Genomic DNA, 25,031 nt, shown 5'->3' on the forward strand with positions numbered 1-25,031 from the left:
GATCATAACACAGGAGCAGTATTAGGTGGTTTGGCCCAGCGAATGTGCTCCACCATTTCATCATGGCTGATTCTTTTCTCCCCTTCCTCAGCCCTGCTCCCCGGACTTGCCCCTGTAACCTTTGATGCCATGTCCAACCAAGTACCTATCAATCTCCACCTTAAGTACACCTGGCTTGACCTCCACAGGTGCCTGTGATAACAAATTCCTTAAATTCAACATCTAAAGAAATTTCTCTGCATCTGTTTTAAATGGATGCTGCTCTATCCTGAGGCTGTGCCCCCCCCCCTTGTCCTAGACTCCCCCACCATGAGAAGTATCCTTTCCACATCTACTCTGTCTAGACCTTTCAACACTTGAAAGGTTTCAATGAGATCCCGCCTCATCTTTCTAAATTCCAGTGATTACAGTCCCAGGGTCATCAAACGTTTCTGATATGATAACCCTTTCATTCCTGGAATCATCTGAGTGACCTCCTTTGAACCCTCTCCAACGCCAGCACACATCTTTTCATAGATGCGGAGCCAAAAACTGTACACAATACTCAAGGTGAGGCTTCACCAGCGTCTTATAAAGATGCTGCTCACATCCCTGCTCTTGTATTCTGGATCTCTTGAAATGAATGCTAACAGTGCGTTTGACTTCCTCACCACTGACTCTACCAGCAAGTTATCATTGAGGGTGTGCTACACAAGGACTCCCAAGTCCCTTTGCATCTCAGACTTTTGGATTTTATCCCCATTTAGAAAATGCTCTGCACATTTATTTCTTCTATCTAAGTGCATGACCAAGCATTTTTCAACATTGTATTTCATTTGCCACTCTCTTACCCATTCTCTTAATCTGTCTAAGTCAGGGATGGGCTATGGCGCATGCGCCAGAAGTGGCGCATTGGATGATTAGAAGTGTCGCATTGCACCCCAGTGATAATAATAAAAATGTAAGTCTACTAATGCAAAAAGTATTAACCAAAAACTGATTTGTAGGAAAAAAATCTATAACAGGAATTCAAGTAGCTTAGAGCTAGAAATGGGTTTTACAGAGAATAAATCTAAAACTTAGCAATTATTTTTAGTGATTTTATTATTTTGTGCACTTCTTTTGGCGAATGTTATCTTCTTTCACATTAATCTGTTTTCCATTTTTTTAAATGTTCAATGAGTCGAACTAGGAAAGAAGGACTTTTTTTCTGCTGTTGTTCCATAACTGTTCAATACACATTTGATACTTGTTTGATCCTGAGGCGCCAGGATTCTGCACCAGCAGTGCATCGCAGGTTTTTGCCGGTCAGTTTACAATTGACACTCGTGTGCTACAGAGTTATGCTTCGTTCATCCTTTGTGAACATTTGCAGTTTTGTACTTTATTGAAAATTAAGCCTTGTTTTTACATTCAGTTACCCATCACAGTGCAAAAGAAAATGAACAAATGAAAAGCAGAAAGTGACAGTAAGCGTGAACGATGAACAGTGGGAAAATGAGTACTTATTTATAGAGGGTCCATCAGGAAAACTGTTGTGCATTGTTCACGAAAACACTTCCTCACATAATAGAAAGCATGATTTTAATAGATACTATAAAACACAACATTAGACTGAAATAGAAGAAAAACTGAACCTAGTGCTTGGGTCTAAGTTATCGAAAGAATATGTGATTAAGAAAAAGGAAGAAATCAAAAGAAGACAAAATATATTTGTTAAAAGTCGCATTAAGGTAACTAATGTTTATCTTGTTTTTATATTAAATCAGTATATCATGTAAAAATGCTAAATATGTCTTATTAACATTTTTACAAGAATTGAATGGGGTACAAGAGTTGTATGGCGCACCCTGAACTTGTGTGTGAAAAAATTGACGCATGGAACGTAAAAGGTAGGTTTAAGTCCTTCTGCAGCCTTCTTGTTTCCTCAAAACTACCTGCCCCTCAGTCAATCTCCATATCATCTTGCAAACCTGGCAACAAAGCCATCTATTCCATCATCTAAATCATTGATATACAGCATAAAAAGCAGTCCCAACTCTGACCGCTGCGGAACACCACTAGTCCTGGGCAGCTTACCAGAAAAGGATCCTTTTATTCCCGCTCACTACCTCCTACCAATCAGCCAATGGTCTAGCCATGCCAGTAACTTTCCTGTAATACCATGGTCTCTTAACTTGGTAGACAGCCTCGTGTGCCAAATCTTATCAAGGGCCTTCTGTAAGTCCTAATATACAACATACACTGCATCCCATTTATCTATTCTACTTGTAAACTCCTCAAAGAATTCCAACAGGTTCATTAGACAAGATTTTCTCTTAAGGAAGCCATATTGACTTTGTCCTATCTAGTCCTGTGTCACCTAGTATTCCATAAACTCATCCTTAAAAATTGACTCCAACATATTCCCAATCACTGAGGTTGGGAATACAGAATACAGAAAGGTCTATAATTTCCTTTCTGTTGCCTCCCTCCTCTCTTTAAGAGTGGAGAGACATTTGCAATTCTCCAGTCCTCTGGCACTATGCCAGAGTCCAATAATTTTTTTCAAAGATCATTACTAATACCTCCACTATCTTTACTGCTACCTCTTTCAGAACCCCAGGGTGCAGTTCATCTGGTCTTTCAGGTCTTTCAGTTTTTAGAGCACCTCTCCCTTGCACTAGTAACTGCACTCACTTCTCTTTCCTCACACCCTTCAACATCTGGCATACTGCGACTGTCTTCCTCAGTGAACACTGATGCAAAATACTCATTTAGTTCATCAGCCATTTCTTTGGCCCGTGTTGTTATTCCTCCAGCCTCATTTTCTAGCAACCCTATATCCACTCTCATCTCTCTTTTCATTTTTTACATATCAAATAATATCAAAGTGGACAGTTCAAGCTTTTTCAAGTATGTAGTGGGGTTCTGAACTATCTTTTCCCTCCTAATGATTCTTTTAGTTACTCTCTGTACTTTTTTAAAAGCCTCCCAATCCTCTACCTTCCTGTTAATTTTTGCTTTGTTGTGTGCCCTCTCTTTTGATCTTACATTAGCTTTTACTTCCCTTGCCAGCCATGGTTGTACTATTTTGCCATTTGAGTATTTTTTCATTTTTGGAATACATCTGTCCTGCACCTTCCTCATTTTTTCCCAGCAACTCACACCATTTCTTCTCTGCTGTCATCCCTGCCTGCATCTCCTTCCAATTTACTTTGGCCAACTTCTCTCTCAGACCACTGTAATTTCCTTTACTCCACTGAAATACTGCTGCATCAGACTTTACTTTCTTCCTATCAATTTTCAAGTTGAACTCAATCATATTGTGATCACTGCCTCCTCTTTTACCTTAAGTTCCCTAATCGCCTTCAGTTCATTACATGACACCCAATCTAGTATAGCTGATCCCCAAGTAGGCTCAATGGCAAACTGCTCTGAAAAGCCATCTTGTAGGCATTCAACAAATCACCAACCTGGTTTTCCCAGTCAATCTGCAAGTTGAAATCTTCCATGACTATCATAACATTGCCCTTTTGATACACCTTTTCTATTTCCAGTTATAATCTGTGGTCCACATGCCAGCTACAGTTGGGAGGCCTGTATGTAACTGCCATAAGGGTCCCTTTACCCTTGCAGTTTCTTAACTCAACCCACAAGGACTCAACATCTTCTAGTCCTATGTCTCATCTTTCTACTGATTTTATGCCATTCTTGACCAGCAAAACCATGCCACCCTCTCTGATACAACATGGAACCTTGGACATTCAGTTCCCAACTATAACCATACTCCAGCCACGAATCAGTGATGGCCACAACTTCATACCTGACAATCTGTAATAGCGCAACAAGATCATCCATCTTATTTCTTATACTCCATGTATTGAGATATAACACTTTGAGTACTGTGTTTGCTAGCTTTTATGATTCTGCATCCCTAATGCACTGATACTGCTGAGGTTGAACAAGTTAGTTCTTTATTCTTTGGAGTGTAGAATGTTGAGGGGGGACTTGATAGAGGTATTTAAAATTATGATGAGGATAGATAGAGTTGAAGTGGATAGGCTTTTTCCATTGAGAGTAGGGGAGATTCAAACAAGAGGACATAAGTTGAGAGTTAGGGGGCAAAAGTTTAGGGGTAACATGAGGGGGAACTTATTTAGTCAGAGAGTGGTAGCTGTGTGGAACCAGCTTCCAGTAGAAGTGGTAGAGGCAGGTTCAGTATTGTCATTTTTTTTAAAAATTGTATCTATATATATATATATATATATATATATATATGGACAGGAAAGGAATGGAGGGTTCTGGGCTGAGTGCAGGTTGGTGGGTGGGACTAGGTGAGAGTAAGCATTCGGCATGGACTAGTAGGGCCAAGATGGCCTATTTCCGTGCTGTAATTGTTATCTGGTTATATGGTTATACAGGCTGCAATTTTGTCCTGCCATCTACCTGCCCTTCCTGATAGTCTTACTGCATGTTATGTTTGTTTTTCCAGTCCTATCCTGAGTCCCTTCATTCTCATTCCCAACCCCTGCCAAATTAGTTTAAACCTTCCCGGGTAGCTCATACAAACCTGCCTGCAAGAATATTGGTCCTCCCGGGTTCAGGTGCAACCCATCACTTTTGAACAGGTCATACTTCCCCCAAAAGAGATCCCAATGATCCAAGAACCTGAAGCTCTGCCACCTGCACCAGTTTCACAGCCACACATTAATTTGCCAAAACATCCTGTTTCTACCTTCTCTGGCACATAGCACAGGCAGCAATCTAGAAATTACTACCTTGGAAGTCCTGCTTCTCAGCTTTCTGCCTAGCTCTCTAAATTTTCTTTTCAGGACCTCTTTGCTCTTCCTTCCTATGTTATGGGTGCCAATATGTACCAAAACATCTGTCTGCTCTCCCTCCCTCTCCAAACTGCTGTGGACTCAATCCGAGACGACCCTGACCCTGGCACCTGAGAGGCAATATACCATCCTGTTCACATCCACAGAATCTCCTATCACCACTGCTCCCCTCTTCTCCCTCTTTTCCTTCTGCACCATAGACCAATGCTCATTGCCAGTAACCTGGTCTCTGTGGCATTGTCCTGGGAAGTCATCCCCCTCAACAGTATCCAAAACAGCAATGGCCACGGGGGGGGTCCTACACTAAATGCCTATTCATATTTCTGTTTCTCTTGACAGTCACTCAGCTACTCGCCTCCTGCAACTTAGGGGAGACTACTCCCCTATGACTCTGATTGATTATCTGCTCAGTCTCCCATACAAGCTGAAGGTCATCCAGCTGCTGCTCCAGATCCCTAACGCCGTCTTCAAGGAGCTGCAGCCTGATGCACTTCACACAGATGTAGCTCCCTGGGAGACTCTGGGTCTCCCAGAACTCCAACATCCAGCATGCATTTGGTTCACTAGGTACAGTAAGAGAAAGAAAAAGAAACCTACCCACAGCCAACGCCTCTTCTGAGCTGAAGCCTGACACTCCTACTCTCACCAGCGGCCTACTCCCAACAATGGCTGCCCCACTTGTCCCTTCTATACTTTCAAACAAGCGTTGCCAACCAACAAGCAACCTTGTTGCTGCGGTCTGCTCCTGCTGCTGAATGGGCTGCCAGAATGCCCTCCTCCCATCTTTTTATTCTGGTTTCTTCCCCCAAGCATTCCAGTCCTGATGAAGGGTGAAGCAGCTTGAAACGTTGATTGTTTTTCCCTCTCCATAGGTCCGGCCTGACCTGCTGAGTTCCTCCAGCATTTTGTGTGTGAAGTTCTGCAGATATTCAGTAGGCCAGGGAGCACTAGTGATGCACCATCAATAAGTCTCTCTGAGACGTAAAGGCGAGATATCGGCTTTTATTGACTGGAAGAAAGAACAAGCAGTGAGTGACCACCATACTACATCCTGGAGACAGAGAGGCCGGGCTCGGGCCTCAATCGCCTTTATACAGGGGTCTGTGGGAGGGGCCACAGGAGCAGTCAGCAGGGGGGCATGTCCAGACAGGTATATGTAGTTCACCACAAGTAGTGAAGAGGAAAACAGGAGGATGGCCAAGGATGGGGAACAGTAGAAACAGGGAGAACAAGCCCACTGCTTCTGTAAGGAGTTTGTGCATTCTCCCCATGACTGAGTGGGTTTCGATTAAGTGCTCCAGCTTTCTCCCACAGTCCAAAGATGGATCAGCTGGACGGTAAGATGTCTGGCCATTACAAGTTGTGCATGATGAGTCTAGGGTTATATCAGGGGTTGCTGCACGGTGTGGCTTGAAAGGCCGAAAGGGCCTATTCCACACTGTATCCCAATAAATAAACAAACAAACAAACAAACAGATAGATAGCTTGATAGATAGATAAAAATAAAGAAGTCAACCTAATGTTCTACCCAGTCCTGCCATTTTACTTATTAACCTGATTAGTGAAGGTGAGACTCCTCTGTAACATATGAACACATGCAGGTTGGAGTTTGAATACTATATTAAGTACTAATTGCAGTTCTAACCTGGTCTCTGCTCCCTCATCAGATCAAGGCAGACAGCAGAAAATCCCGAAGTAGAAGAGAACATTTACTGTACTTAATTTACACTTCATTGTAGTGTCCACCTGGGCAGGAAAATCCTATCAGTTAACATTCTTGAGTGAAATTGAATACTTCTCTGCCAAATAAATTTTTAACTTGAGCCACTACTAGTCACCTATTTGCACATGTGTATCCACCAAACATACCACTAATGTGGTTAGATTTATTTGTGCTTGGTCCGACTAGGTCAACATTTGCTATATTTGCTCACGGTTTTGTTACGCAGTAAAGGTTAAAATACTCAACCAGAACATAGAATCATAAATACAAGAGATTCTGCAGATGCCGAAAATCCAGAGCAACACATACAAAATGCTGGAGGAACTCAGTAGGTAGACAGCACCTATGGAAAAAAATAAGCAGGTAATTCTTTGGTCCAAGATCCTTCATCAGGACTGCAAAGGAAAGGAAAAAATGCTAGAAGAAGAAGGTGGGGGTGAGGGAGGGAGAGCAAGCTAGAAGGTGATAGGTGAAGCTAGATGGGTGGGGGGATTAAAATTGGGAAGAGATAGGTAGAAAAGGTAAAGGATGGAGAAGGAGGAATAGAATAGGAAAGGAGAATGGGAAGGTAATGGGCAGATGAGGAGAAGAGGTGGGAGGCCAATGAGGGAAATTGAAGAGTTCAATTGAGGAATTGAATCTGCAACACACAAAAAAAATGCTGGTGGAACGCAACAGGCCAGGCAGCATCTATAGGGAGAAGCACTGTCGACGTTTCGGGCGAGACCCTTTGTCAGGACTAACTGAAAGGAATGATAGTAAGAGATTTGAAAGTAGGAGGGGGAGGGGAAATGCAAAATGATAGGAGAAGACCGAAGGGGGTGGGGTGGAGCTGAGAGCCAGAAAGGTGATTGGCAAAAGGGATATATATATATATCAGGGATGGGGCAAGAAGGGGAGGAGGGGCATTAACGGAAGTTAGAGAAGTCAATGTTCATGCCATCAGGTTGGAGGCTACCCAGCCAGTATATAAGGTGTTGTTCCTCCAACCTGAGTTTGGATTCATTTTGACAGTAGAGGAGGCCATGGATAGACATATCAGAATGTGAATGGGATGTGCAACTAAAATGTGTGGCCACTAGGAGATCCTGCTAGATCCTGACAGAGTGTAGGTGTTCAGCGAACCAATCCCCCAGTCTGCGTTGGGTCCTACCAATAGAAAAAAGGCCACACCGGGAGCACCGGACGCAGTATACCACACCAGCCGACTCACAGGTGAAGTGTTGCCTCACCTGGAAGGACTGTCTGGGGCCCTGAATGGTGGTGAGGGAGGAAGTGTAAGGGCAGGTGTAGCACTTGTTCTGCTTACAAGGATAAGTGCCAGGAGGGAGATCGGTGGGAAGGGATGAGTGGGACGAATGGACAAGGGAGTCGCATAGGGAGTGATCCCTGTGGAAAGCAGAAAGAGGGGGGGAGGCAAAGATGTGCTTGGTAATGGGATTCCATTGGAGGTGGCAGAAGTTACAGAGAATTATACATTGGACCCAGAGGCTTTTACCACCAGCCTCTGCTGCAGATTTTCTCAGGTTTGAAATTGAATCTGTTTTTTTACAGATCTAAACAGAACTTGTGGCTATAGTGGTTAGAAATAAAAAAGGAGAAATCACAGATGGAACTATAGAGATCGTATTCCTTTGAACAGGACTGCAAAAAATTACAGATCGAAGAGGTAATGTTGAGTCTCTCTATATAATAATTAAAAATGTATGTATTATATAACTTTCAGATGAGTTCTAGCTAATTTGTAAATGTCTGTTTGCATTGTTCTTAAATAGTATCTGCTTGCTAAGATGAACAGATAAAGATTTGACTGTTTATTCACTGTCACAGATTTTTCTGGAGAGTGTGCAGAATTTATCCACAATTCTTATCATGATATATGATGTTGTTGCTCAAGATGGGAGTAAAAAGTGATCAGATTTATTATGATCTTCAGGTTCTTGCTGTGCATGGCAGTGTAGTTGAGTTGTCAGTTAGGATCATTAAAATAAGTTCTGCGTGAATATTGGGTGTGAATATTGCCAAACCACAAATCTCTGTAATTTTCTCCATAAACATTACAGCTCTCCCTTATTAAGATACCCTTTAAAATCGATTTATATGGCCAAATTCATAGTCATCTGTCCTAATACCTTTTCACATGGTACAGTTTCGACTCCCTGGAGATGTTACTCTAGGTAAAAAGAAGCAAAAGTAAATTGAATTCATTCACATTTTGAAATTTTACTGCCTCAGTTTGCCTCAAAAGGAAATTGAATCATTGAAAAAGTTATTAGTGGAATTGTAACAACAGAATTCAGTACTCTGCTACCTCCTCTGTCTATGATGAGAAAGTGTAATGCAATTATAATAAGAGTTATTTTTAATGACAGTAATATTTAAATACTGGCAAAGTTAATGTATCTTGTTTGAAGCTTTACTTGTCCAATACATAGGGTATTTCCAGATACTCTGCACCTAGAAGTCTTTTTCTTTCTCAATTTGCTTGCAGCTTTTTCAGTTGCTTTATGAACGGGAGTGGCAATGAGACTGGCTTGTGAAGTTTACTGTAAAATGGAGTCGAGGAAAGAGGAGGTCTATAATTGTTACCGCCAGTATTAATTGACTGTGCTTTGTCTTTTTTAAGTTCACTTCCATTCCTGGTTCTCAATAGATTGGACCTTGAAGGGTCTGGGTCTCTCTGGACTTGACAAAGCATAAGAATCCACTTACGTTCTTTAAGTCACAGACATTCTGTTGGACCTCAACATTCAGATGGTGTTCCTTTTCCTATGGTCATAGCTGAGTTTCCAAACTAAAACTATCTGTATAATATAAATTAGCCCATATATCTCCTTGTCAATCTCATCAAGACAGCCCTGATGTCCTCTTGTGAAAGGCACAGAATCTCTACATGGGTGTGTTTCAGAGCAGATTGTTTACCCCAGGGTCATCTGTTGTCTGATCATCAAGAAATCTTGGCTGTGTTGTTTGAGCAACAGTTGCAACTTCAAAGCTTCAAAGTCAGGTCAGTGAATCTCATCTTGAGTGCATGATCAGAACGCAGCCCACAAAGTTTTCCTCTTTTCTCAAGTTCTTGGGCTGAGCAGAAGATTCAGAGAAAGGCTCCCTCACCCAGTCATACACTTGTGTTGAAAGGGAGAAAAATACTGTTCAATTTTGATCTGCAGGTGTTCTTCTAGGTGGTATTCAATAAGACTCGAGGCTTTCTGATCTCCTTCCTCACTCACAAGCACAAGCAGCAGTGGAAACATTTCAAGATTTCTTTTTGCAACATGAATTTTCCAAGGAATCTGTTTCCTTTTAAATCCAAGAATCTTATCACTCGGAGTCAGAACAATCTCATCAGGGCTCTGCAGAGACTTAATCAACTGGTTCATATGATGAAAAATGTCTGCTAAACAGGCTGATTTCTGCAGCTATTCTTCATTTTCAAAGCTCTCAGCAAAATCAGACCTATTGTTTTCTTGAAAGTGCTCCTACAATTCACTTTTCAGCTCAAATGCACTGTTGAGAACTCCTCCTCTGTGAAGCCACCGGATTTCTGTATGCAGTAGGAGATTGGTGTGCTCTTTCTCCAGGTTTTCACACCATTATTTAAACATTCTCGAGCGAATTGGTCTTTGTGTAATAAAGTTAACCAATTTTGAAGCATCATCCAGAATTTTTTCCATTTCATCTCCAAGAGTTTTTGACATCAGCCCCTCTCTGTGAAGAAAGCAGTGTGAGGTGATAACACAACTTATGTTCCAACCCTACTCTCGTATCAGCTACACTCACATGGGTCCTAGCTATGCCTCCCTTTTTTTCAGCTGAGGGGAAAAGTCCATGTTTAAAGCCTAGAGTGGTATCAACTACGCTTGCATGGGTCCTAGCTCTGCCTCCATTTTTGTTAGATATGTGGAAAAATCCATGTTCCAAGCCTACTCTGGTATCACTCCCTTTTCCTACGCTGCATCAACAACTGCATTGGTGCTTCTTCCTGCACCCACGTGGAGCTTGTCGACTTCATCAACTTTGCCTCCAACTTCCACCCTGCCTGTGTCATCGGGGAGGCAGGAAAATCTTTTGCTGTGGGCCCGAAGACACGAGATCCTTACGGTCTTCAGACACAGAGCTTGTAAAAAGCAACAAAACGGACTTCTTAACATCGTAAACGAGCGGGCTGTTGTTACGTCTCCCACTCGCTGTGAAAATGGGGGACACTTCCCTCTCCCTTATTAAGGAGAGAGAGATCCTGTGGTTTGTTGAATTGCAATAGTCTTTCAGGTAACTGCAAGGTCTGTGTCTTTGCTATCGCTTAGCTCACACTTGTGCTTGGTAGTGGGTGCACTTTATTTGCCTGGGCAGAGGGGGAATCATTGCCTTGCTGCCGCTTATGTGTGGGAGGGGGGAGTTGGAGGTGCCTTTGGAGTTCTAACGTTTAACTGTCATTCATTCTTTGGGGCACTTCTCTGTTTTCATGGATGTTTTGCGAAGAAAAAGCATTTCCGCATGTGTATTGTATACATTTCTCTGACATTAAATTGAGCCTTTGAACCTTTGAAATTTACCTGGTCCATTTCCAACACCTCCCTCCCCTTTCTTGATCTCTCTGTCCCTATCTCTGGAGACAGCTTATCTACTGACATCCACATAAACCTGACTGTCCAGCTACAAGGACTATACCTCTTCCCACCCTGTCATTTGTAAAAACACTACCTCCTCCTCTTATTTCCTTGTCTCCGCCGCTTCTGCTCTCAGAAGGAGGCTCTTCATTCGAGAATGAAGGCGGTTTCCTCCTTTTGCAAAGATATAGTCTTCCCTTCCTCCACCATCAACGCCGCCCTCAACCACATCTCTTCTATTTCGCGCACATCTGCCCACACCCCATCCTCCCACCTGGGATAGGATTCCTCTTGTCCTCACTTACCATACCACCAGCCTGTGCATCCAGCACGTAATTCTCCATAACTTCTGCTTTCTCCAACAGGATCCCACCATTGCCTCCCCCCCACCCCACTCTCTGCCTTCCGCAGGGATTGCTCCCTATGCGACAGCTTTGTCCATTTGTCCCAACCCACTAGTCACAATCCTGGCATTTATCTTTGGAAGCGGAACAAGTGCTACACCTGCCCCTACACCTCCTCCCTCACCACCATTCAGGGCCCCCAAACAGTCCTTCCAGGTGAGGCAACACTTCGCCTGTCAGTCTGTTGGGGTCTGTGGCAAGTTTTCTAAGGCAGTTCGAGATGGTTTGAACTAATTTAGCAGGGGAATGGGAATCGGAGTGCTAATGCTGAGAATGAAGTGGTTGGCTTACAGAGCCAGTCTGCAGTGAAACTGCTAACAGGGAGAGGCAAATGATAGGGCAAAATCGCAGGCAACAGGATGAGTTGCAATATTAAAGGTGAACAAAATCAAAAATACAGGACTGAAGGTGTATTTGAACGTGTGCAGTACACAGTATAAGACAGATGAACTTGTAGCACAGTTACACATTGGCAGGTATGACGTTAGTGGCATCACTGAATGGCTGGAAGAAGATTATAGCTGGGAGCTTAACATCCAAGGATACACATTGTATCAAAAGGACAGGGAGGAAAGTAGAGGGGTTGGCATGGTTCTGTTGGTAAAAAAAAATGGAATCAAATAATTTAAAAGAGGTGATATAGAGCCAGAAGATGTTGAGTTGTTGTGGGTAGAGATAAGGAACTGCAAGGGTAAAGAGATCCTGATGGGAGTTAATAGTAAGATAACAAACAATAGTAAGAACATGCTCTACAAATTACAACCCGGAGATAGAAAGTGCATGGCAAAAGGGCGATCATACACTGGTCATGGGGGATTTCAATACGCTGGTAGATGGGGAAAATCAGGTTGGTGCTGGAACCCAAGGGAGGAACACCTACAAGATGGCTTTCTAGAGCAGCTCATGGTTGATAGACATTTCTAGATTGGCTTTGTGCAATGAATCGGAATTGATTGGAGAGCATAAGATGAAGGAACACTTTGGGGAAAGTGATCATAATATGATAGAATTCACCCTGAAACTTGAGAAGGAGAAGTTAAATTCAGATGTATCATTATTACAGTGGAATAAAGGGAATTACAGAGGCACAAGAGAGAAGTTGGCCAGAATTGATTGGAAAACAACACTGGCAGGGATGTCGGCAAGGCTACAATGGCTGGAATTTCTGGAAGCAATTCAGAAGGCACTGGATAGATACATTCCAAAGAATAAGAAGTATTCTAAAGGAAGGATGTCACAACCATGTCATCTTCCCTTTAGTCAAAGTGAATATAAAAGCCAAAGGGTGGGCATATCATAGAGCAAAAATGAGTGGGAAGTTGGAGGATTGGGAAGCTTTTAAAATCCAACAGAAGGCAACTAAGTCATTAAGAAGGAAAAGATGGACTACAAAAGTAACCCACCAATGATATTAAAGGTGTTACTAAAAGTTTCTTCAGATACATGAAGTCTAAAAGAGAGGCGTAAGTGGAAATTGGACCACTGGAAGATGGTGTTGGAAAGGTAGTAATGGGGGACAAGGAAATGGTGGATGAACTGAATAAATGTGTTCCATTAGTCTTCACTATAGAGGACACTAGCTGTATACCAGAAGTTTGAAAGTATTAGGGGGGAGAAGTGTGTGAAGCTGCCATTACTAGGGAGGAGGTTCTTAGGAAACTGAAAGGTTGGAAGTTACAAACGTTTGTAGAAAAGTCTACTGGAGGAGATGGTATACACCCCAAACTTTTGAAAGAGTTGACTGAAGAGATTGTGGAGACATTGGTAGAGGATCTTTCAAGAATCAATTGATCCTGGCGTAGTTCCGTGGAAGGGAAAATTGCGAATTTCACTCCACTCTTTAGGAAGGGAGAGAAGCAGAAGAAAGGAAATTATTGGCCAGTTAGTTTAATATCAGTAGTTGGGAAGATGTTAGAATCAATTGCTAAATATGTGGTTTTGAGGTATTTGGAGGCACATGATAAAATACACTATAGTCAGCATGGTTTCCTCAATGGAAAATCTTACCTGACAATCTGTGGGAATTTTTTGAAGTAAGAACAAGCAGGATCGACAAAGGAGAATTGGTGAATGTTGTGTACTTGGATTTTCAGAGAGCCTTTGACAAGGTGTCACACGTGAGGTTGCTTAATAAGTTAATAGTTCATGATATTACAGGAAAGATTATAGCATGGATAAAGCACTGGGTGATTGGCAGGAGGCAAAGAATGTGAATAAAGAGAGACTTTTCTGGTTGGCTGCCAGTGACAAGTGATGTTCCGCAGGAGTCTGTATTGGGACCAATTATTTTACGTTATATGTAAATGAATTGGATGATGGAATTGATTGCCTTGTAGCAAAGTTTGCAGCCAATACAAAGATTGATAGAGGAGCAGATGGTTTTGAGGAAGTAGAGAGGCTATAGGTGGACTTGTACAGATTAGAAGTATGGGCAAAGAAGTGTCAGATGGAATACTGTTGGGAATTGTATGGTCATGCTCTTTGGTAGAAGAAATAAAGGGGTAAATTATTTTCTGAATTGAGAGAAAATTCAAAAATCCAAGGTTCAAGCAGACTTGGGAGTCCTTATGTAGGATTCACTCAAGGTTATGTTCCAAATTGAGTCAGTGGTTTGGAAGGCAAACGTGATGTTAGTATTTACCTGCTATATTGTGAGCAGTTTTGGGCTCTTTATCTAAGGAAGGATATGTTGACGTTGAAGAGATTTCAAAGGAGATTCTTGAAAATGATTCCAGGATTGTAAGGTTGTCAAATGTAGAGTGTTTGATGGCTCTGTGCCAACACCAGCCCCCTAGGCCTGAGTCAACATAGTAGTACAGCCTCTACTCACTAGAATTCAGAAGAATGAGGGGTGACCTCATTGAAATTTTTGAATTTTGAAAGGCCTCGATAGAGTGGATGCGGAGAAGATGTTTTCTGTGGTGGGGGAGCCTCAGAATAGAAGGACATCCTTTTACAATGGAGATAAGAAGGAATTTAGGGTTGAAAGGTATTGAACCATTGTGGATAGAGTTAAGGAACTGAAAGGGTAAAAAAACTGATGTAAGTTACAGAATATATAGCCACCACACCCCCCCAGCAAATAGCAGTAAGGATGTGGTCTACAAATTACAACAGGAGAAAATAAATGCATGCAATAGGGCAATCATACAATAGTCATGGGGGATTGCAATATGCAGGTAGATTGGAAAAATCAGGCTGGTGCTGGATTCCAAGAGAGGGAATTTCTAGAGTGCCTACAAAATGGCTTTTTAGAGCAGCTCATGGTTGAGCCTTTTAGGGGATTAGCCATTCTGTTGTGAAATGAACCGGAATTGATTAGAGAGCTTAAGGTAAAAGAACGCTTAGGAGAGAGTGATCATGTTATGATTTAATTCACCCTGAAATTTGAGGATGTATCAGTATTATAGTGGAGTAAAGGGAATTACAGAAGCATGAGAGAAGAGTTGGCCAGAATTGATTGGAAAAGAACGCTGGCAGAAAGTCGGCAGAGCTGCAATGGTTGGAATTTCTAGAAGCAATTCAGAAGGCTCAGAATATATACATCCCAAAGAGGAAGAAGATTTCTAAAGGCAAGATGACACAATCACAAAAATAACAAAAGAAGTCAAATCAAACATAAAAGCCAAAGAGAGGGCACATAATAGAGCAAAAACTAGCGGGAAGTTCGAAAACTACCAAAAGGTAACAAGAAAAGACGTTAAGAAGGTAATGACTGTCAAAGATTTCAAGTACCCAGGCCCCAGTCATCTTAATTTCATATGGATATCCAGTCCCTATACATCTCTATCCCCCAACAAGGAAAGCTCTTTGTTTCTTTCTGGACACCAGACCTAACAAATTCCCCTCCACCCCACCACCCTCTTCCCATTGGCAGAACTTGTCCTCACTCTTAATAATTTCTCCGTCAGCTCCTCCTACTTCTTTCAAACAGAGGCTGTAGCCATAAGTACTCGCATGGGTCCACCAACTATGCCTACCTTTTTGTCGGCTATGTGGAAAAGTCTATGTTCCAAGCCTACACTGGTATCACTCCCTAACTTTTCCTACGCTACTTCGATGACTGCACTGGCGCTGCTTCCTGCACCCATGCGGAGCTCATCAACTTCATCAAATTTGCCTCCAACTTCCACCCTGTCCTCAAATTTACCTTGTCCATTCCCAACACTTCCCTCCCCTTTCTCGATCTCTCCGTCTCTATCTCCGGAGATAGCTTATCTACTGATGTATATTATAAACCTACTGACTCTCACAGCTGCCTGGATCATATCTCCTCCCACCCTGTTATTTGTAAAAACACCATCCTTTTCTCTCAATTCCACTGTCTCTGCCACATCTGCTTTCCGGGTGAGGCTTTTCATTCCAGAGCTAAGGAGATATCATCCTTCTTCAAAGAAAGGGGCTTCCTTCCTCCACATTCACTGCTGCCCTCAACTGCATCTCTTCCATTTCACATACATCTGCCCTCATCCCAGCCACCCACCATCCTATCAGGGAGAGGGTTCCTCTTGTCCTCACCTATCACCCCACCAGCTTCCTCATCCAGCACATATCTCTCTGTAATTTCTGCCATTGCCAAATGGATCCCACCATCAAGCACATCTTTCCCTCCCCACTGCCCCTACTTTCTGCTTTCCACAGGGATTGGACTGTACACACCTCCCTTGTCCATTCATCCCTCCCCACTGATCTCCCTCCTGGCACTTATTCTTGCAAGCAGAACAAGTGCAACACCTAACCCTGTATCTCCTCCCTCACTACCATTCAGGGCCCCAAACAGTCCTTCCTGTAAGTCTGTTGGGGTCATGGTATGGCTTCCTGAGTAGCTGGGAGACCCGGCACAGATTGAGAGACTGATTTGCTGAGCACCTATGCTCCGGCTGCCAGAAAACGTGAGGTCTCTCAGTGGCCACCCATTTTAATTCCACTCCCTATTCCCAATCCAACATGTCAGTCTATGGCCTTGTCTACTGCCACGATGAGACCACACTCAGGTTGGAGGAGCAACACTTTATATTCTGTCTAGGTAGCCTCCAACCTGATGGCATGAACATCAATTACTCAAACTTCTGGTAATACCCCCACCATTCAACATACCCCATTCCAAATTCCCAATCTCACCTTACCTTCCTATCTGCCTAACACCTCTCTCTGCTGCTCTTCCCCATGGGCCCTTCTTTCATGGCCTTCTATCCTCTCCTATCAGATTCCTCCTTCTCCAGCCCAGTATTTCTTTCACCAATCAACTTCTCAGCTCTTTACTTCGCCCCTTCCCCTCCTGGTCTCACTTATCACCTGTGTTTCTCCCTCCCCTCCCCCAACTTTCTTACTCTGACCTCTCATCATTTTCCCAGTCCTGATGACAGGTCTTGGCCTGAGACATCAACTTTACTCTTTTCCCTGGATGCTGTCTGACCTGCTGAGTTCCTCCAGCATTTTGTGTGTGTTATTAAGAAGGTAAAGATGGAATATGACAGCAAGGTAGCCGATAATAGTAAAGAGGATACCAAAAGTTTCTTAGCTACATGAAGTGCAAAAGAGAGACGAGAGTGGATATCGGACTGCTGGAAAACTGTTGTGTCTGTACAACTACATATCAATTAAATAAAATAAACGTACATGGAGGTGGCTTTAACTGGCATATTCACATTGCTGAGAGCGAAAGAGCTATCAATGTGAATGCATAGTTATCAGCCCATAACCAGTGCTAAGGGGAGTCATTGTGCTAAAAGAAATAGATTCACACATTGCACTTCCTCCCCCTTTAGATCAATGTAATAAACTATATGTAACAAACATTCAGGTTCCCTTTAACAAACCATATTCAGATAAACATGCTTGCATCATAACAGTCCATAACTAACTTCCATATACAAAAGGTTCACTCTTTTGGGTGGTGCTCTGTTTCTTTCCGGATAGCGCCTTTGGACTGTGCAGTGGCATCAGGTTTGGCCACTGTCTTGTCAAAGACAGCTTTCACTGTTGCAGGTGTCACATTGCTATTGGTGACATGATCATCACTGAGTACCTCAAGTCTGGTGGCTGTAATGAGTCCACCTAGTTGGATCCAATTGACTCAGGTGTGTTCTTTGGATGAGCAACCAGTATCTGGTCCACATGACATCTCCACGTCTGATCTCCGACATCGACTGTGTATATCTGTGGTCTAGTTCTTGCTGCTAACCTACCAGGTGTCAACTTGCTTTCCCAGAAATCAGGCGCAAGGATTCCTGTCCAACCTTGAAGCTCCTTGCTGATTTACTTAGCAACTAGCTAAACTGTTCGTTCTACACTCCCCAGCATAGATCTGGTCTCAGGAGGTCTATGTGAGATCTTAGTTTCCTGCTAATGAACAGCATTGCAGGAGTTTTCTTTGTTGTCACGTGAACAGAGTTCTGATACACAAAAAGGAAGTTGGCCACCTCCTACTGTAGAGGTGTGTCCTCCTTGTCCATAGCTTTAATGGACTTCTTGAAGGTTTGGACAAACCTTTCAACTAACCCATTCATTGCTGGGTGGTGTAGAGTTGACTTGAAATATTTGATGCCATTTCTCTTCATGAATATTCTGAACTCTTCTGATGCATATTGCAGTCCATTGTCACTCACAGTTTGTTCTGGTAACCCATGTCTGGAGAAGATAGCTCTCAAAGCGGAAACAGTCTTTTCTGATGTGATTGGCTTTATTGGTAAGACCTCAGGCCACTTCAAATGAGCATCCCCAGCAATCTGAATCAAGGAATCCATAAAGAGCATGGTGAAGTCAATACGTACTCTTTGCCATGGTGATGATGACCACTCCCACAGGTGTAACAGTGTCTGTGGAGGTGCGTTTTGAACTTTGTGGCATCCAGATTGGCTTTTGGTCAAATCTTCAATCTGTCAATCTATACCTGGCCATCACACATAGCTGTGAGTAAGACTCTTCATCTTGACTATAGCTACCTAGGTGTCCTTCATGCAGATTTTCTAGCACCCTGGTGCACAGTTCAGAAGGAACCACAACATGAGATCCACACAACAGCATTCTTTGATGTACAGACATTTTGGTCTCACCTCATTGATAACTCTGGAAATATAGGATTAACATAAGCCGGCCATCCATGCATGGTGATGTCATAGACTATTGACAATGTTGGGTCATTCCTTATTTCTCTTTGTGTTTCAGAATTTGTTACCAGCATTTAGTCCACCAAAGCTGAGTGGAACACTCCTGCTGGGTCACAGAATAAAGACTTTTCTTCTTCAGTTATCAATAGCGGAAGACGTGCCAAAGCATCGGTGTTGCTGTGTTGTTTGGTACCCTTGAACTCTCCATCAGAAGAGTGGGCTCCTAGGAACAGTGCCCAACATTGCAACCGGATAGCAGTCATCACTGGGATTCCCTTCCTGGGTTTGGAAATGGACACAAGGGGCTGGTGGTCTGTCACTGGCATAAACTTTTGTCCGTGGAGATAGTGATGGGACTTCTTTATTCCCCATTCTAGAGGAAGGGCCTCTCAGTTGATCTGCATGCAGGTGTGTTCTGTGCTCATTGATGATCTTGAAGCAAATGCAACCGGACCTTCAGATCCATCTTCCATAGTTTGTGACAAAACAGTACCAATGCCATAAGTGAAAACATCTCATGCCAGTCTGATGTGCAGGGATGGGTCATAATGAGTGAGCAGTTCATCTGATGTTATTGGTCTCTTTGTTTCCTTGATTGCTCTTTCACATCTTTCTGACCGTTCCCACTTCGCTCCTGTCTGTAACGGTGTGTAGTAATGTTTGAAAGAAACTGGCGGAAGTAGCTTATAAGGCCCAAGTATGACCTCTGTTGGGACGCATTTTCCAGTTGGGTATCTGTAGCACTGCTTCAGGCTTCTCTTATGACTTATGTAAGCCATACTTGTCAATAATATGTCCACTATATGAGGTTTCATTCTTGAAAAACTCACATTTCACTCTCTTTGCATGTAGACCATACTCACTCTGCCTGGTAAGCACTTTATCAAGGTTCTGGAGGTGCTCTTTATCATTCTTGCCAGTCACAATGATGTCATCAAGGTTACATTATATTCCTGGGATAGCTTGGTTCACTTACTCTCGGCCATGCTAAAAATGAGACGATTATACTGGAACACTCCATTTTGAGTACTGATTGCGAGGAACTTCCTGCTTGACCATTCAATCTCCATTTGCGGATTGGCTTGTAACAAATCAATCTTTGAAAACTTCTCCCCACCTGCCAAAGATGCGTAACAGTCAAGGCAAGGGATACCGCACAGTATGCAGCACAGGTGTGATGATCATTTTAAAGTCCCTGCATATGGAAACAATTCCAGCCTTCCCTTTCTCGATCACCGGAACAATGGGCATGGCCCAATTGCTTCACTCAACCTTGGAGAGAATACCAGACACCTCCAAGCTCAGAAGTTCAGCATCCAGTTTAGGATGTAGTGTGTAAGGCAATGGACACGCTTTATGGAATCTTGATGTCACTGTTCCATCTAGTTCAATTCTGCCTTCATGCCTTTGAGTTTATCAATCCCCTTCTCAAACACCTTCTCATTAGCACTAAACAGCTGTGGAGTCTCCGGTTAGTGATAAATTCTTTGGGCTAAAGTTGCCTGTAATGACACATTGAGAACTTTGATTGTGTGTCAGTCTAATTGGATTTTTCTCAACCATTCACATCCGAAGAGTGCTGGCCTTCCACTTTTCAACACATAAAGCTCTAACTACTGTGTGTTATCATACCTACTTTCCGTTTTCCTTTGGGAGACACTTGTGTATGTGTGTAACACTTTTGTAGGTGTTTTGCATCACTGAGTTCTTTTCTCAAGGTAACTTAGAAAACAGTCTGTTGTAGTCAGCCTCCGAAAATATAGACAAAGCTGACTCTGCATCCAGCTCTGTTTTATGTTTTGCACCAGACACATCTATTGTGATCCATATGATTTTGTGACCTGCTTCAGTAATATTAGGTAGTTCTAGGCACAACAGCTCACCTTTGTCAGACTCTGTTTTGTCTGATTCTGTTTCACATTCAATCACTTTGTGCATTTGTTTAGTTTTGTGTTTGAAACTTTTCACTCTATGTGGTTTTTTTTCCTGTTTGTTTGACTTGCACACTCACTCAATGTGACCTTGTCTGTGACACTTCCTGCAAACTCTTTTTCTTTGGGCCAACAGCCATTTGCATCATGGGAGGATTTGCCACATGGATAACATTTTTGGTTTTTTTGCACCTTTCAGGGACATTTTGTATGCTTCACATTCTAAAATCCATTTCTGTAGTTCTGACGCATCCTTTTCTACAGTCTCTAACAATATTGCAATGGTCAATGCCAGTTTTAAGATTAGGTCAGTTTTGAGTGCTTTGACTATGCATGTACAAACCTGTCCCTTACTGCATCAGAAAGTCCCATCTCCAAAATCACAGTACTGAGAAAGTTTGCGTAGTTCTGCAATATATTCAGAAATGTCTTCATCCGTTAACTGGACCCTTTTGTGAAATCTAACTCTCTCAGCTATTACCAGTGGTTTAGGGCTCAAGTGATTTTGTAAATTTGCAACAACTTCGCTGTACATCTTGCTTGTTGGCTTCTCAATAGTTACTAAGTTGGGTAAGAACTTTTATGGTTTCGCACCCTTTCAGAAGCCTGGAGGCTTTCTTTTCCTCTTCTACATCACCTGCATAACAATACAGTTCAACCTCTCAATATACGATTCCCAGTCCTCATTAGCACTATCAAATTTGTCAACTTTCCCAACTAAGGCCCTCTTCATGTTATTTTCACTTTAACTTTGTTAGTTGTGCTTCTCTGGCAAATCTGTTGCAATACTTTGAAGAAATAACAAGCAGGATAGACAAAGGAGAATTGATTAAAGTTGTGTACTTGGATTTTCAGAAGGCCTTTGACAAGATGCCACACATGAGGCTGATTAACAGGCTACGAGCGCATGTTATTACAGAAAAGATTCTAGCACGGATAAAGCAGTGGCTGATTGGCAGGAGGCAAAGAGTGGGAATGAAGAGAGCCATTTCTGCCCGGCTGCTGGTAACTAGCAATGTTCCACTGGGGTCTGTGTTCAGACTGATTCCTTATAAGTCAAGTCAAGTCAAGTCAAGTCAACTTTTATTGTCATTTCGACCATAACTGCTGGCACAGTGCATAGTAAAAATGAGACAACGTTTTTCAGGATCATGGTTTACATGACACAGTAAAAAAAAAACTAGAATGAACTACGTAATAAAACACAGAGAAAGCTGCACTAGACTACAGACCTACACTGGACTGCATAAAGTGCACAAAAACAGTGCAGGCATTACAATAAATAATACACAAGACAGTAGGGCAAGGTGTCAGTCCAGGCTTCGGGTATTGAGGAGTCTGATAGCTTGGGGGAAGAAACTATTATATAGTCTGTGTGTTGCCATTATGGCATTTGTTCAGTTTATAATATTTTCGCTTTAGTAATTCGTTTGTCAGCATTTTTTAGTTAAAGTTAGGATTGTTTAAAGTAAATTCGTTGTCTGTGATATATCGCGGCTTGCGATGACATCACACCCAGTTTCACCGCGTCTTGTGGGAAAATACCGGTTTGGAGAAACGGGAAGGAGGGGGCTCACATGTGTAGGATCGGCGCAAGAAAAGCGTCTTTCTATGCACTAGAAACATAGTGAAGCAACGCCGTAAGTTCATGAGATAATCGATATGTTGAATTAAAATGTTAACGCTGATTCTGTTAAAAGTAATGACGGTTGATAAGGTTTATGTTTTCATTAGTTAAAGAGTTGCAGATAGTTTGTGTTGAAGTGTATTTAAAGCAGTCAATGGCGTAGGTAGATTCTGACTGTATGCTGCACTTTAATGTAATGTAGTTGTTGTAGTTTTATTTTTGCAAGTATTTACGATGTAAATGTGATATCAAGAAGGAGACAAATACCGTGCAAATCTTGTATTGTTTTATCAACAGTTTTCACCATACGTTAATGTGGAAGAGTGAACAGTAAACGGTTAATTTTACTGCGATCCTGTTTTCATTGACTACGGTTTACCTCGGTGTTCAGTTCAGCGTTCTCTTACACCTGAGCGAGAACACTACAGTCTGGTCATAAGAGCCTGAATGCTTCGGAGCCTTTTCCCAGACGGCAGGAGGGAGAAGAGATTGTATGAGTGGTGCATGGGGTCCTTCATAATGTTGTTTCTTTTATGGATGCAGCGTGTAGTGTAAATGTCCATGATGGCGGGAAGAGAGACCCCGATGATCTTCTCAGCTGACCTCACTATCCGCTGCAGGGTCTTGCGATCCGAGATGGTGCAATTTCCCAACCAGGCAGTGATGCAGTTGCTCAGGATGCTCTCAATACAACCCTTGTAGAATGTGATGAGGATGGGGGGGTGGGAGATGGACTTTCCTCAGCCTTCGCAAAAAGTAGAGACACTGCTGGGCTTTCTTTGCTATGGAACTGGTCCTTCCAGGTGAGATTCTCCATCAGGTGAACATCAAGAAATTTGGTGCTCCTTACGATCTCTACCAAGGAGCCATTGATGTTCAGCAGGGAGTGGTCACTCCGTGCCTCCTGAAGTCAACAACCATCTCTTTTACGTTATGTGTCAATGATTTGGGTGATGGAATTGATCGCTTTGTGGCAAAGTTTGCAGCCAATATGAAGATAGGTAGAGGGGCGGGTGGCTTTGAGGATATAGAGAGGCTATAGGAGGTCTTAGACAGGAGAATGGGCAAATAAGTGTCGATAGAATACAGCGTCAGGAAGTGTATGGTTATGCACTTTGGTGGAACAAACGAAAGGGTTGACTCTTTTCTAAATGAAGAGAAAATACAAAACCTGAGGTGCAAAGGGACTTGGAAGTGCTTGTGCAGATTTCCCTAAAGGTTAATTTAAAAGTTGAGTCTGTGGTGAGGAAGGCAAATGTGATGTTAGCATTCATTTCAAATGGACTAGAATGTAAAAGCAAGGATGTAACATTGAGACTTTATAAAGCACTGGTGAGGCCTCACTTGGAGTATTGTGAGCAGCTCTGGGCCCCTTATCTCAGAAAGGATGTGCTGACTCTAGAGAAGGTTCAAAGGAGATTTACAGAAATGATTCCAGGGTTGCACGGCTTGTCCATAAGAAAAGCGTTTGATAGCTCTGGGTCTGTATTCACTTGAATGCAGAAGAATGAGGAATGACCTAAGTGAAACCTGTCGAAAGGTGAAAGGCATTAAAAGAGTGGATTTGGAGAGAATGTTTTCTACAGTGGGCGAGGCTAAGACTAGAGGACATAGCTTCAGAGTAGAGGGCCATCTTTTCAGAACAGGGATGAGGAGGAATTTCTCTAGCCAGAGGGTGGTGTATCCTTGCCATGGGTAGCTGTGGAGGTTGATAGGCTCTTGATTGGTCAGGGCATGAAGGGATATGGGAGGAAGGCAGGAGACTGGGACTGACAGGAAGATGAATTGGAATGGTGGAGAAGACTCGATGGGTCAAATAGCCTATTTTCTTATAGTCTTATGTTCTTATGGAATTTCTTTAGCCAGAGATTGGCAAATCTGTGGAATTTGTTGCCAAAGGTGGCTGTGGAGGCCAAGTCATTGGGTATATTTAGGGCAGAGGTTGATAGATTCTTGATTGGTCAGGGCAGGAAGGGATATGTTGAGAAGGCAGGAGATTGGGACTGAGAGGAAAATGAATCAGCCATGATGAAATGGTGGAGAAAACTTGATTGGAAGGTGGTCTGATTCTATTGCTATAACTTATGTTCTTATTTACTTCCAGAAATCTATCTCCATTTTATATTTGTATTTAATCCATAGCATACCAAAACTTAGAGCTGACTGTTAAGCAACACGGCAATATCACCCTGTACTTTCGTCCATCATTCTCTGCATCCCGTAGTGTCTCACAAATATCAAGCTCCCAACTTTGACTGAAGCTGGTCTACAGGTCACTGGTATAGACTTCAACATACATCACCTCGAGCTTAAGTCATCATCTGCAGCAGACAGACGTTGCTTGTGTTTGTGCACAAGCAGGTGCTGAGTTTCAATTCAACAAGTTTTTCACTGAAGTGTATGAAACAGTGGGCCTTACACTTAACATACTTGCAAAGCCAGAGTTGTCTACCTACTCTTCCCCATTGTACAACACCGCTCTCTGAAAATAAAGAACCACGAATAACCCATGGGAAATGTGCATCACATCTTGGGAGCATATCAATGAATAAAAGTTCCTCATTGTATTCAGTGAGTAAGTGCAACCTTCAGTTATCTGCAGAAGAAAGTGGTTGAAGATTAAACAAAGTTCCAAATCCACTCCCCCACTGTATTCTCTCGCACATGGCCCAAAAATCCATCTGATAAAGGTGCTTTTTTAATTTGACACCTCCGGAGGACATGATGCAAATCTGCCCACGGACAGTAGACCGCAATGTGCTTAAAATATAAAGGAGTTGGCTTACAAGTTCTGTGTGGTCTTGGGGGCAAGAAAATAGAACAGCTGA

At 42.6% G+C, this 25,031-nt stretch overlaps 1 protein-coding gene and 1 pseudogene across 6 annotated transcripts in view; one reads left to right on the forward strand and one right to left on the reverse strand.

Annotated features, from left to right (window-relative positions):
* The window catches only part of LOC132378393 (C-C chemokine receptor type 2-like), a 96,332-nt gene that overhangs the window by 59,913 nt on the left and 11,388 nt on the right, over positions 1-25,031 (forward strand). For 2 of the 6 annotated variants that reach the window (XM_059945279.1, XM_059945274.1), the window contains 2 exons: positions 1,796-1,871; positions 8,080-8,194. The gene's annotated coding sequence lies outside the window, so the exon portion shown is untranslated. Of the gene's footprint in view, positions 1-1,795; positions 1,872-7,498; positions 7,741-7,763; positions 7,803-8,079; positions 8,195-25,031 lie in introns of those variants that run through there. The other 4 variants (XM_059945277.1, XM_059945275.1, XM_059945276.1 and 1 more) reach the window with 4 other exon arrangements.
* Positions 1-25,031, reverse strand: part of LOC132378203 (C-C chemokine receptor type 9-like) — a 61,418-nt pseudogene that overhangs the window by 20,516 nt on the left and 15,871 nt on the right.

The sequence above is a fragment of the Hypanus sabinus genome, chromosome 20 (assembly GCF_030144855.1).
Source record: "Hypanus sabinus isolate sHypSab1 chromosome 20, sHypSab1.hap1, whole genome shotgun sequence".
Classification (NCBI taxonomy): domain Eukaryota; kingdom Metazoa; phylum Chordata; class Chondrichthyes; order Myliobatiformes; family Dasyatidae; genus Hypanus; species Hypanus sabinus.